At 46.7% G+C, this 14,397-nt stretch overlaps 1 protein-coding gene across 12 annotated transcripts in view; it reads left to right on the forward strand.

Moving 5' to 3' along the window:
• Positions 1-14,397, forward strand: part of LOC105486474 (lipin 1) — a 142,538-nt gene that overhangs the window by 36,984 nt on the left and 91,157 nt on the right. Inside the window, exon 1 of one of the 12 annotated variants that reach the window (XM_071076252.1) lies at positions 11,031-11,341. The exons of 9 other annotated variants lie outside the window; for them this stretch is intronic. The gene's annotated coding sequence lies outside the window, so the exon portion shown is untranslated. Of the gene's footprint in view, positions 1-11,030; positions 11,342-14,397 lie in introns of those variants that run through there. 2 more of the 12 variants (XM_071076251.1, XM_011749342.3) reach the window with 2 other exon arrangements.

Below are 14,397 nucleotides of genomic sequence, written 5' to 3' on the forward strand. Positions count from 1 at the left end.
ACTTTCTGGATGCTTGATTAGCTCCCCACGGAGCTGCGAACGTTTTGGCTGTTTCCTAATCTCTTCTTCCTGAGATGAATCCTCCTCCAGGCAGAGATAGGATTTTGTCACCTCCCTGATTAAAAAACTTTCAGTGGCTCCCCAGTGTCAAGAGGAAGAGGTCTGCATTCACACTCATGTCATTGGTTGCCCTTACCAGATGGTCGTTACCGCAAATGCAGTTGCACACGTCTAATGAGAGCCCTTGCCCCACGCCCGAGCCCCTCAACGCCCTTACCCAGATTCTGCCTCTTCCTCCCACCGCAGCCTCTTTGCCTTGCACCTGGTTCCCAGGCGTTGGCCCAGCCCCTTCAGCATCTCTGGGATTGTTTTTCATGCTTTGCTCTCTGTCTGCCCCCGAGGCTGTCGTTCTGGCCCTTCCTAGACCCCATGTTCCACAGCCCAAAGGCCATCATCACCCTCACCCCTCAAACTCTCTGAGCCTCTACTGTTTGGGTAGGAAGATATTTTGTTTACACCCCACTCCCGGCACTCCCAGAGGTGGTCCCAAACTCCCTCTCCTGTTCCTTTCTCCTCGGGCCTTCACCCTGCCCTGGAGCTATAGCTGAAGCTTCAGGGGCATCATGTAATTTGCTGCAGGCCCACAGATCTTACCCCTGGGATGCTTCCATTGTGGGGAAGAGGCGGAGGCAGCATGTGTGGGTAGGGAGGCTCCAGAGGGGCTGTGGAATGGTGCAGGGTAGAAGCGATGACACCGGAATGCTTAGTGTCCCTACTGTGGCCTGGCCCAAGCCTTGTGGCTACAGAACAAAAGTAACACTTAGTCTCCACCCTTGAGGAGCCCACAGTTAGAAAGGGACGCTGAAACAGAGAGTCACCAAGGATTCGCAGAGGACACCCGAGGCTCAGCGCAGCTGCAGGCAGAGTGAGAGGTTCATTGTTGAGACGAATCCAGAGGCGTCAGTGATGTGGATAAAGAAGGCTGCGAGGAAGGCCTGGCCTGGGCACTCTGTGAGGAGCAGAAATTTTATCTCCAAGGGGATTGGCAGGGACTGGGGCCAAATGGAGGCCAGGAATCCTGAGGAGAGAGCAGTTAGTGGCAGTTATGTCTGGAGGGAGAAAAGCCTCGGTCTGTGAGAAGGTGCAGGAAATCGAAGTGAGTGACCCCCTTCACCTGTGGGTGGGAGTGCAGACCCCATAGTCATGGAGGTGGCCTCGGGCAGCTTCCCATGGTTCAGTCCCAATCTCCAGACTGTGGGGCAGGAGCCCATGGCTACCAGGTTTCCAGCCCAGCTTCTGGCCCGACGTGCAGGACACACGAGAGGCAGGTAAGGAAAGGCAATCCGCTGGCCTCCATCCCCACCCTGCACAGAGCTGGGCTCCCAGCAACACAGGGAGCTCAGGATGGGAGGCACCAAGCAGGAGGCTCCTGCTTCAAGGGTGAAATTACAGAAAGCCGCCACCATCCATGGTAGGGGTGTTGGATCAGGAGTGCAAAATCTGGGTCATGGCTCTACTACTTACAGCATGTGTGACATTGAGCAAGTTACCTGACTTCTCTGAGTTGCATTCCACATGCTTACAGCAGGATTTCATTGAATCCTAAGCTTGCTGTTCACCACAGGCCTCATGGGAGGGAAGAAGTAGGGCTTGTAACAGCTTGTGTGGGTGGGGGGTTCAGAAGTAATTTCAGAAAAATGCTTCCAAGAGAAGGTGAGTGTTCTGCAGTGTATTGAAAGAGCCGTACCAGTTGACCAAGCACAGAGGTAAGAAACAGTACAGTGTCTTTGAGATCTGGGGGATGTGATTGGAAGAGGGGATGAAAATGGAGGAGGAGGATGGGCACTGATGAGAGGAGGCCTCGTCTGCTTTTCTGAGGACCTTGAACTTTATCCTACAGATAATGGTATGTGAGGGGCCGGGGCAGGCGGATTGAAAGGCCCCAAGCAGGCAAACCTTCCAGATCTGCAGCCCTGTGAGAGTACAGCCATAGGGGTGGGCCTGGAGGCAGGAAAGCAGTTCGGGGTCCACTGTTAGCCTGGCTGAGTGTGAACTGCCCATGGAACTTCCCAAGGCAGGTGACCAGCTGGCAGTTTGATGCATGGTCTGGAGCACGGACTCACACTGGAGGCCGCATGGCATGGGGAGGTGGCTGGGGCATCAGGCAGGCTTCCAACTCACACCTCTCCTTCTATCCCGGCATTGATCATTGATCATTGTTATGTCCTGCTATCCGTAGAAGGTAGGTTCCTAAATTCCACGAATGTTTAGTAATGAGAAAACCAAAAATGAGGAGGAAGGGCAACAGGGGAGAAAATAAGACTCAAAGTCTCTCTCTCCTCCCACTGTCCCTCTCCCTGTCATTCACCCTCTCTCTCCCACTCTCCTCTCTCTCTCTGTGCCTCTCCCTGACACCGTCCCTCTCTCTCCCTCCCTACTAGTGACTGTGCCACTGCACTAGGCACTGGGGACACAGTGATGAGTGTGTTATGGTTAGTCTTTTCCTTCTGGAGTTCACCAAGCAGGGGAGGGGATAGCAGGATCATAATGGCAGTGCCATGTGACAGGTGCTATGACAGAGTTGCCCGTAGACTTGTGAGTGCAGAGGAGCCAGCGATTCATTCTCCATTGACTGGAGGCATATTGGAGGGAAAGTTTTTCTCGGAGGTCGAGCTCTTGGTTTGAAGAATGTAGCTGTGGAATACAGAAACCCAAAGAAACACACACACACCAACGCCCCTGCCCCGCTCCATCCCCAAACAAGAGTAAAGACAGCAGAAGGCCTGGAACGCTGGGACAATTTGTTACACCAGAAACAGCAACACCATTTATGTCGTGCCTCCCTCTTGGCTGATGTGTACTTTGATTGTGACATTTCTAATAAGAACAGCAATTCCCAGAATTCTAGCTTATCCTGGCCCAGTTACTGGAAACGGTAGTTTGCTTATTGCTTTTATTTCTTGTCTTTAGGTTTGGGAAAGGACTGGACCTAAATTTGGGTTTTCTTGGAGGGAGCACGTTTTGTCGGGGGAGGAAGTGAAACTTTGTCTAGATTTAGATTTATTTTTGAAAAATGTGATCGAAGCGATTTATGTGACTGGTCCTATAGAATCAACTGGGAAATACTGGCTCACAATGAAGGCCACAGTCTCCTGTTCCTACCCAGTTGATTGACGCGTCTTTGCACACTGCCCTGTGGATTCACGCCTGATAGAGGAGGGTCTGGCTGATTCTACAGAGCATCATATGCCAATGATCTCCTTTCTCACACTCTAGCATTTATGCATAATCTCATCATATTTTAATTTGTTCTGCGTTCAGATACTGCCTTACTTGTAAAGAGTTTTCTTGGTGGGGAGAGGTATGGGGAGTGTTTTTCCTGGAGGTTATGTTTGCCTCTCTCTTTTTTTTTTTTTTTTTTTTGAGACGGAGTCTCGCTCTGTCGCCCAGGCTGGAGTGCAGTGGCCGGATCTCAGCTCACTGCAAGCTCCGCCTCCTGGGTTTACGCCATTCTCTTGCCTCAGCCTCCCGAGTAGCTGGGACTACAGGCGCCCGCCACCTCGCCCGGCTAGTTTTTTGTATTTTTTAATGGAGACGGGGTTTCACCGTGTTAGCCAGGATGGTCTCAATCTTGTGAACTCGTGATCCGCCCGTCTCGGCCTCCCAAAGTGCTGGGATTACAGGCTTGAGCCACCGCGCCCGGCCGCCTCTCTTTTTTATTGTTAGGAAAAATACTACTCCCTGCCCATCCCCCGCACCCTCCAAACAGACAATGTCCTTAAACTCTGACATTAGCCGATCACGTGGAAACCATCGCATTCTTTATTTTTAAGCCTATTACCTTGTTATCATTGGGATCTATTCCTTCTATTTGGATGACCATATTTTTCATACGGCTTTTATAATTTTTTTAAAAATTTATTTAGCAAACTTTACATACCATAAATCAGGTGACAGGTTCTTTTCTTCTAAGAGCATTAGAAATATTAACTCATTTATTCCTCACAACGGCCTTCTAAGTTGGTCCCATTATGATTTCTGCTTGAGAGCTGACAAACTGAGCACAGAGAGGCTGAGTCATTTGCTCAAGGTCACACAGCTAGAAAGTGGCAGGGTTAGAATTCAAACCCACAGAGGTTCAGAGACCTTGTTCTTAAGCATTATTCTACCTCTACAAGAAGTTGCTCTCTTTCAGTAGTTTCTAATTCTTTTCATTGCTTCCTTGCTTTTAGTGCCTTTATCACACTCCACACTCTCTAGTTTCCCCAGACCGTCAGCTCCCTGTGTAGGTAACCCTATTTTCCCAGGACCTCTCTCCAGGAGAGCTCTCTCTTCCGCTTGCTCCTAAGTCCTCCCACAGAGCTGCAGCTTGGGAGGCCCTCACTGGAGCTACTGTTACCCAATCGCTGTTTTTGTCTTTCTTAGTTTACTCTTTTACAATAAGCAAAAGCTGGAGTACATTTCCAGGTAACCTCCCAGGAAAAGGGGGTCAGAATATATATATATGTATGTATGTATGTATGTATTTCAGGTGGAGTCTTGCTTTGTTGCCCAGGCTGGAGTGCAGTGGAGCAATCTCAGCTCACTGCAAACTCCGCCCCTTGAGTTCAAGTGATTCACATGCCTTAGCCTCCCGAGTAGCTGGGATTACAGGCGCCCACCACCATGCCCAGCTAATTTTTTGTATTTTTGGTAGAGACAGGGTTTCACCATGTTGGGCAGGCTGGTCTCGAACTCCTGATTTCAAGTGATCTGCCTGCCTCTGCCTCCCAAAGTACTGGGATTACAGGTGTGTGGAGATATACTTTGAATCCTTGCATGTCTTAATCTCTAATTTGGCTTCACATTTGAACTGGGTTGAATTTAGAATTTGAGGTTGATGTTCAGTTCTCACAGAATTTTGTACACATTGTTCCATTTCCTTCTAGCAGCAAATGTTCCTTCTATGCCTGTCTGGCTTTCGTTTCTTTGTAGGTGAGCTTTTATTTTACTTTTTCCTATTGGAAGCCTAGGATCTTCTGCTAACTCTTTGTGTCCTGAAACTTCACACTGATGTGCCTGGAGGTAGCCATTTTTCATTCATCTGCTCAGAACTTAGTCTCTTGGGGGACAATTCCCTTCTCCTTTAATAGATATCAGCTGATGAGATATTCCAAGAGATGAAAGTGGAAAAACAAGGAAAGGGTGGTGGCTAAGGACGTAAGGAGTGGTTCTCTATCTCTTTTATCTTCTATTGCCCAACTTTTGGTCTGTGATTTGGCAGATTTTGTAAATTTCACTTTCTATTGTTTGTTATTATTTTCACAATCCCAATTGTTTACTTTTCAAACTCTTTTTTTTTTGTTCTCTAATTATTTCTTCTTTACAGCATTATTCTGTTTTTTGTTTTATGAATGAAATAGCATCTCAAATCTGAGCTTCTGATCTGGGGATATTTTTTCCTAGTAATTTCTCTTCTGTTCCCCTCATTGTTTTTATTTTTTCTGGAATTGTTTCCTCTGTTTGTTATTTTTCCTCTTTACATTGCAGGGGTTCCTCAGATGCCTGGCACTTTGTAGTTGTTTTTATTTAGCATGGACGGGATAAAAAAACTTGCCTGGAAGCTCCAACTGATAGAGTTCATTCTGGAATAAAAAGTCCAGGAGCCGGCTGTTATCTGGGGCTCCTGAGGCCAGTGCCTGCTTCAGTTCTGTGGGCAGATGGGCCCGTCCCTCACTGTAGCCCTCTTTGCAGGAAGTCCAGGGTATAGCTTGCTCTATGTTATTTTAGTCAGACTTTCCCTTTGCTTTCACCTTCCAAATTTGATGAAGTATCTTCTCCATTGAAGATGCCCCTCCTGTCGTCTACATTGCTGTGAGTTTTAAATTCTGAAGTTTCCTTGAAATTTAATGAGCTAGGCCAGGCGCGATGGCTCACGCCTGTAATCCCAGAACTTTGGGAGGCCGAGGCGGGCGGATCATGAGTTCAGTAGATTGAGAACATCCTGGCTAACACGGTGAAACCCCATCTCTACTGAAAATAGAAAAAATTAGCTGGGCGTAGTGGTGAGCGCCTGTAGTCCCAGCTACTCCGGAGGCTGAAGCAGGAGAATGGTGTGAACCCGAGAGCCGAGATCGCGCCACTGCACTCCAGCCTGGGTGACAGAGCGAGACTCCATCTCAAAAAAAAAAAAAAAAAGAAAGAAAAAAAAAAAAAGAAATTTAATGAGCTATCTGGAGTAAAGGGAAAATAAATGCATGTTTGTCTCTTGCTCCATCTGGCATCTGCCCTGGGGTTTTCTTCCTTGCCTAGCATTGTTAACAGAGCTCTTACGCAGGTGCCCCTTAACAGTCACTGAGCTCTTATCTAGAAATGCACTGTGGTGGCCCTTATAGCCAATTGCTGCTGCTTCTTCTTCTTCTTTTTTTTTTTTTTAAAGCATGAATCATTGTGGCATGGATTAGCGACAGGCACTAGCACAATCAGATATAACAATAATGCATTTAATTGGAATCTTATACAGAATGGCCATTTTTTGTTCAGTGAATTCTGAGTTGTGAATAGAAATGTTGTATTAATGACTCACTTTGGTGTATATTTCCAGTCCTCCCTTTTATCATTCCCTTCTCCCACCCCAGTGGGCAGCTTGCTCTGACTTGCTTGTCCTCCTTTCTCTTGCTGGAGACATTATATATTTACTAGATCTTGCATTCCTAGACCACAGAAGCCTCTCTTAATTGTTTACCCCTACTGTGCCTTGCATCCTAAAATGGCCCACAATAGAGGCAATGATACCTTTAACACCAGTATGTGCCTACTTCATTTATTTTTATGATGATGAGTATATTTTAATTAGAGTTTATTATTTTTATTATGATGAATATCTTTTTGCAACCAGACATGACCCATGATATGGTATTTAAGCATTCATTAAAAAAATTTTGTTGAGCACCTATTAAGGGCCAGGCACTACACTAGATACTTAAACAGAAAAGGCCTCTTCCCTCCTGTAGCATCTGTTTGCTGGGAAGTAATTCTACAATAATTGTAAGCACAAATAGAATGCTTTAATATGTAACTATTTTGAATAAAAGATATGTGGAACAGCCAGGGTGTCTAACAGGGAGAACTGACATAGCCGGGGAGCTTGGTGATGCTTGAACTAATGTTGAAGAATGAGTGGCTATTGACCAGGTGAAGAAGGGGGAAGATTTGTGTTGAGGCTGAGCTTGCACAAAGCCCCTGTGGTAGAAGGGAACAGAGCAAGTGTGAAGAAATGGAAGCAATGCGGTGCGGCTTAAGCTTAGACCTGGGGAGAAACGGTGGAGCCAGGGCAGCGGTGGCTGCCGACATGTGGTCAGATGTTGGATCCTGGAGCTAGAGCACTGCGGGTGTCTGGCAGAGTGATGTGTCTCATTCTGAAGCTCTCTAGCTGATCCAGCTGTCTCCTGAGGATGCTGCAGCTGAGTTGAGCATGGACCAAGCAGATGTACGGTGTCAGGTTAGGCATATGAAGCAAGGTGTGAGAGAAGAGAATTCAGACTGAGTAATGCTAGGACAGGGCGAGTCCTTGTCTGCCCATGCCCTGCTCTCTGACTCCATCCCTCTCTTCCATTTGAGATTCCAGAAACTCCCAACTGATTCCTTATCTAGACTGTGCTGAACTCTCCTCAGAACTTCCTCCAATTAGGTTAGCTGTGCCTGAATCTTCACTTACACCTCCCCAGGGAGGGGAGAAAGTATTGGGTGGGATGTTACCTATTTTAAAATCGAGGTGAATTTGCATTAATTCCTTCTTCTGAAATGATATCAATGTCACTTGAGATGATTAGAGATGCCCTGGGGTGTCTCGGACCTGAGATTGACAGTTACTGTACTGCGTGCGTGCGTGTGTGCATGCGTGCATGCATGCATGTGTGCGTGTGTGCGTGCGTGTGTGTGTGTGTGTGTGTGTCGGGGTGAGGATGCAAGATGATCTGTGCCTGTGAAGTCACCTCATAGAGATGTAAATTATAGGTCATGGCTAAAAGGTGTCCTGGCTGTCCTCTATTTCCCATTGTGTCACTTTCCAGTGTGAGGACTGAGGTCCCCAGGTGACTTGCGCAGGGTCTCACAGTAAGGGACAGAGAACTAGCCAGAACCCAGGTCCCCAGTTCCCCACACCCTATCCAGCACACCCCAGACTCCAGAAGGACCTGTGGGATTTCTTTTTAACCACGCCTATATCCTCACTGTTCTAGGATGAAAAAGTGTAGAGTTTGGTTGAGGCCCAGGGCAAATTTAATGTGGAGATCGGGGACAGTCACTTTTCCTCTGGTGACTTGGGTCACCTCATGGACAGAGCCTGATGTCTGGCCCATGGGCAAATCTGAAACTCAGAACCTTCAGACAGAGTCCTCCTGTCCCTCCTCTTCTCATGGGAGAGAAGCCCTGGTCACCTAGAAGTGTGACACAAACGTCCAAATGTGGAGAGCATCCTCTAAGCAGGGTGGGGAGGGGAGAGGAGAGGAGCTAATGCCAGCTCAGCACAGAGAAGTTCAATGGCAGCTCTCAGAACCCAGACTTGCCCACCTCTGCAACAACCATCATTCATCTGTGGTTGCTTAGGGTGGGAGACAGGAAGCTTAACACAGAATTATCCAATTGGTTTTGCAAGAGATATAGTAGTTCAGTTTGGAAGACAGAGAAAAAGAAGGAGGGAGCTAGTTCATTGAGTTAGGACTGGATAGAGCATTGAAGGAATCTGGCTCCATTTGCTAAGTCATGTTCAAAACCCCTCCACAGCCCCTGTCCAATTGAGGGTGCAGCTGGGGGCTTCCAGATCACCTTTATGCAGGCCTGACTTACTCATAGGTCCTTTTCATGATGAACCCAAATCCACCCAGCTCCATCCTTCATAGCCTTTGAGATTACAGACAAATATCATCCTTCCCCTGAATGCCAGCCCTTAGACACTAGGCCTCCACATCTCCATCTCCCATTCCTCACATGGGGTTTTCTTTTGTAGATTAAGCAGCTTCAGATATCATACTTAGACCATGGTTTGCCCACCCCTTTCGTCCTGCATCATTCTCTTCCAAACTGGAGAGCCATCATCCTCACAGCTCTGCGGTGTAATGGTCAGTAGGGACAGTAGGGACTGCAGTTTGTTAAGGTTGGCATGACCTGCAGAGAAGCCTAGGAGAAGTGAATTCCTTTGTTTCGGGCTAATAGATGTGCAGCCCAAGATTACAGGGTTGGGAAAATGCAAAGCTACGTGATCTTACTCTAAGGCTGGTGGAAGTGTTATGTAGCCGGAATCTGGTAGCCCACTGAACATGCAGGCTTCAGTAACACCCCTTCCAGTCTCAGTAGAATACTGTACACTTTTGAGAACGAGAATCATGATTTCAGAAGCAAGTGATTGTTTTTTAGCTCCCAAATTTTAATAAGGAAGGGTTGACATGATCTGGAAATATTACAGAAGAGCCTAGCACTTAGAACAAATGATTGGTAAATATTTTAGGAATAATCACACTCTCTTATATAGAACAACTGAATGTGCTAAATTAGCGTATGATTTAAAAGGTGCTGCTGCATAATAAAAAGTCAACAAGGTAATGTACAAATCCCATGCTGTTACTAGAAACTACTGCCCTGCCTTTGAACATTAGAGCGTGCTTTGTAGGACTCTGCAGTGAACGTGCATCTATCCAAGGTACCATGAACTAGAGACAAAAGAAAAAAAAATCTCTTCCCTGTAATAACTTGCCTTCCAAATGTGGCTTTTCCATCAAAGTTCAAAAGCACTGTTCAAAGTGGGGAGGGGCAAGCAGGTTTTGTATGCCTGGAAGATCAAGAGAGTAGGCTTGACTCTGTATTTTCCCAAAGGGATGACCCATGGTTCATGAACTGATATTTCTAAGTTGCACCTTCTATCCTGAATGTAGAGATTTGGTACTAGACATAGTGATGGTGCCAGAGTCTTGCTAATGAGAAGAAAACCCCCTCGAATCCTAAGCATCTCTGTAAAGACTGGGAAGGAGGGCCGGACGCGGTGGCTCATGCCTGTAATCCCAGCACTTTGGGATGCCGATGCGGGTGGATCACGAGGTCAGGAGATCGAGACCATCCTGGCTAACACGTTGAAATCCCGTCTGTACTAAAAATACAAAAAATTAGCTGGGCGTGGTGGCAGGTGCCTGTAGTTCCAGCTACTTGGGAGGCTGAGGCAGGGGAATGGCTTGAACTCGGGAGACAGAGCTTGCAGTGAGCCGAGATCGCGCCACTGCACTCCAGCCTAGGCGACAGAGCGAGACTCCATCTCAAAAAAAAAAAAAACAAAATAAAACAAACAAAAAACAAAACAAAACAAAACAGAAAAACTGGGAATGAGGAGCATAGGGATGTTCCTTGCTGTTCCGTGAAAAGTTTGGGCTCCCAGGGTCACGCCTGAGCAGACTTCTGATGCTTAAGTGGCAGTTCCATCATATTTTAAAGGATTCCATTCTGTTGAATAACTTTCCATTTTAGCATGTTAAAAACTTCTAATTTTAGTTGATTTGACAATAATTCAAAAATTGTGTACTGTAATTATTCATCATTTTATCCCTCTGATTTAGGCATTTCAAAGAGCTCATATATAGGGACTTGATGCCTTTTCTATTCAACAACATTTATTACAAAACTCTCAAAATCAAACTTAGTAGATACCGTCAAATTTCCGTAATTCCCTCCCTCAATGTTTTTCTCAGTTTGTTGGAGTGCAACATTCTGAATTAAAAATCTCTTCTAGTTAGCTTGCTGTGAATTCAGAAATCAGTGAAGAGAAATTTGATTTCGTGACAGAACCTGCCCCTGCTGTAATCCAAGCCTTCTATCAGCCTCTGATGTGGATGAGACTCCAGTCTGAATCCAGGGCTGGTCTCCTGCATGCTCCCTCCTGAAGCCTTGCTCACTCCTCTTCATCTCTTTCTCTCCTCCTCTGAGCACCACCAAATGCTGATGTCATAGTGCCCCTGGGGAGCATCAGAATCCTGCCGCCCAACAATGGCCTTTCCCGGGAGAGCCCGTGCCCAGGGCACGCATGAGAGCAAGCTGGAGAGGGAGAGAGGATGGGAGGGGAAGAGGCGGCCTGAGGGAAGGAACAGGAGGGAAGAGAGAATGAAGGGCAAGACTGGGACCAGCCATGCCTGTCCTAACAGCAGCCACCCAGCGGTGGCCCAGCCTGCTGAGAACTAGAAAATCAGAAGAAAAAGGAGAATCCACCAGGAGACCCAGGTTCCCATGAGCAGGGGCCTTTATCTAAAGTTAATGGAAGCTGAGCCGGGTCCTGACAATGTACCTTCTGATGGGGAGATGAGACTTTCCTCTGAAAGCTAAGGTAAAGGGCAGGCAGGGAGGGTGGGGAATCACGATGCTTCCGGAGCTTCCGGGTGACGCAGGTCAACATGTCCCCCCTCAGGCTTCCCAGGCACTGGCTTGCTGAAGGGGGCAGTGACTGGAATTTGGGGAGGCTGGAGCCGTGCAACAAGACTGGGAGTTTTGATTTTGTTCTCCGTTTGCTGGTTCGCTCTGGGCTTTTAGACAGGTCTCGCCAGCTTTTCAGTGTAACTGGATGCTTTCTCAAGGAATTCTTGTAAGAATCATAAACTATGGTCCATATTTATAAAATTCTAATGTAGACAATAATTTTTCCCAGTATTTTACTAACATGGGGAATGCGAAGGAATTGCCATTAGATGCATGGGCCAGCCTGTGATGTTGAGAGTATTTTCAGGGACAGGGAACTCTCCAAGTTGGATCCTTACAGGAATCCTCAGAGCCTAATTCCTCTCAGAGGGATGAGAACAGTAGGGACAGGAACTTCAATTCCCAAACCAGGGCCCAGAGAGAGCCCACAGCACCATTGGAAGTAGGTGATGTCTGTCTCTGGGTCCCCTCACCCTTTCCTGACTTGATCCTTTTTCTCTCTCGATGGGAAAGAGGGGTCCCTAGAATTTTATGTAACCCTGGGAACCATTAATCATGCAAAAACAATCGGCAAAAACACATTTATAGGAAGCGCAGTTCCACTGGGATTTTAAAGTAGTAGATGTTTTTGTTTGTTCTGTTTTGTTTCTGAGTTGGGAAAAGGTGGCTGTCAGAGACTTTTCGAAGCAGCCAGCCAGCGCGGTCTGACACTCCAGGGCTCCTGACAGGGAAACATGTGGGCACAATCCTGGAATCACTTTTTTCTCCCTGGATTTCTTGCCCTTCTTTTATGGATGAATGTGGAAACAAATGAAGATTCAGCTTTCCTAAATCCAAGAAGGACATTTAAGAGAGAAAGCTACAAGGACTCTCATCTCACAGGGTGGGATCAAGACTTAACGCACTGCAGAGAGGCTGCCGTGGCCCCACCTCGAGCCTGAGTGGTGACTGGTGGCGTTATTACTGGAGTGATCCATTCTCATAGACTCAAAATGATGGAAATGCACTGTCCCTTCCTCAGTTCTCCATGGCAGTCATTGCTTGACCTGATCACCAACCATCTGGACCATCATAGAAGCCCTTTCTACCTCAGCTGCTGCCTGGCATATGAAATGTCCACCATAGCCAGATTCATTTACTAAAACAGGGGTTTCATAATGTTTTGCTTCCTGCTTAGAAGCTTTTAATGGCTCTCCAGGACCTTCAGGACAAAATGCTAACTCCTTAGGCTGCCATCTGAGGCCATGACAAATCGGTCTCAGCCTGTCTTCCCATATTAACGGCTCAACAAACCCATAGGGCTGTTTGATAACCTGCAAGTGAATCCTAAACACGTTTTGAACTTTCCCATTGCCTAAGGTTTGCTAAACGTGTGGCTCCACTATTACTCCCAGCCACGCTCTCCCCTGTCCCCCATCTCTTCTCTGCTCATCTCTCCTGGTTGTCGTCCAAAGCTCCTCCAGGTCTGGATCAGATCTCATCTGTTTAAGAGCAGCCTCAGCCTCTCTTCCCACCCCAGCACCCCCTCAACCCTCCCCCTCCCAAACTCCTCGAGCCTCTGGGACTTTGGCAACCATGTGATAGTAGGCATATGTGGCAACGTTGAGCCAGTTATTATTTTTTTTAAATAAGCCACAGAATTGATTCAAATGTTGCCAGTTTTTCTACTAGTGTAGGTTTTCTGGTCCATTGTATGAAAAGCAACAATGAAAGGAATCCAAAAGATCTCCTTGACACAATCAAACTGAAATTCAGTGCGATTAAATGTCTTGACAAAGTCACACAGCTAGCAAGGGGCAGGGCTGGGACACAAAGCCAACCTTTCTGATGTCAAATCCTGTGTTCTTTCTCCTGTACCACGCTTGATGATTCTACACAGGAAAGAGTATTGTGCATTTGGCCATGAATCAAAAGAGACCAGTTTGTATTAAATTAGAGACCTTCATTCACATTGCAATATGACATTTCAAAGCTACTATTAGAGCATAAGGGACTGTAACCAATGACCACCTTTTCTTCTCCTGTCCTCTAACCAATGACCACCTTTTCTTCTCCTGTCCTCTAACCAATGACCACCTTTTCTTCTCCTGTCCTCACTCACATGCTTTGAGAACACATAGGATGAGGGATGGATGATAGTAATAATAACGTGACAGAGAGAAACTCACCCTTTTTTATAGCCAAGCAAATACAACCCATTGCATACATGTTGTGAAGATAAACCATAACTAGTCCTCAAGTAAGAGCACTTGACAGCACCCTTTATCCTTCTTAGTTCATCTTGAAATCACCTAGTAATCTGCATTAGCTAATTGCTTTTACCCAAGACCCAAGAGGGGAAAAAAAAGCCATCCAGACAGGAGATAGTTTTGCATCTTGGAGCAAGTCCCCTGCAGAATAGGTTCTCTCTTACCTTCTCAAGGAATTAGGAGATGGGGTCTGTCTTCCCTCATGTTTACATTTCAAAGAGGTGGCCTCCAGGTCTCTTAGGAAACACTCCTGAGTTTTACAGGTGGCCACAGGCTTATTTAGCTTTTCAAAAGATTTACAACATCTCAAAGGGACAGAGAAAGAATTTACAATGACACGTGTCCTACAGTAAATGCTCTCAGAGAAGGAGGAGGAAAGCAGTCTCTTTCCCTTATTGCATGAAAGATAATTCAAAACAGGTTTTTGATTTGTATTTACCCTTGCATTAGAAAGGAACAGTTGAGCTACAGCTGCACAGCTCCTTTGACGAGACAGAAGGAACAAGGGATGCAGACACCAGAAGGTTATTCAGAAAGTGTTCCTGGCTGGGCGCGATGGCTCAGGCCTGTAATCCCAGCACTTTGGGAGGCTGAGGTGGGCGGATTACCTGAGGTCAGGAGTTTGTGACCAGCCTGGCCAACATGGTGAAACCCCGTCTCTACTAAAAATACAAAAATTAGCCGGGCGTGGTGGCACACGCCCGTAATCCCAGCTACT

Source organism: Macaca nemestrina, chromosome 13 (genome assembly GCF_043159975.1).
Source record: "Macaca nemestrina isolate mMacNem1 chromosome 13, mMacNem.hap1, whole genome shotgun sequence".
NCBI lineage: Eukaryota > Metazoa > Chordata > Mammalia > Primates > Cercopithecidae > Macaca > Macaca nemestrina.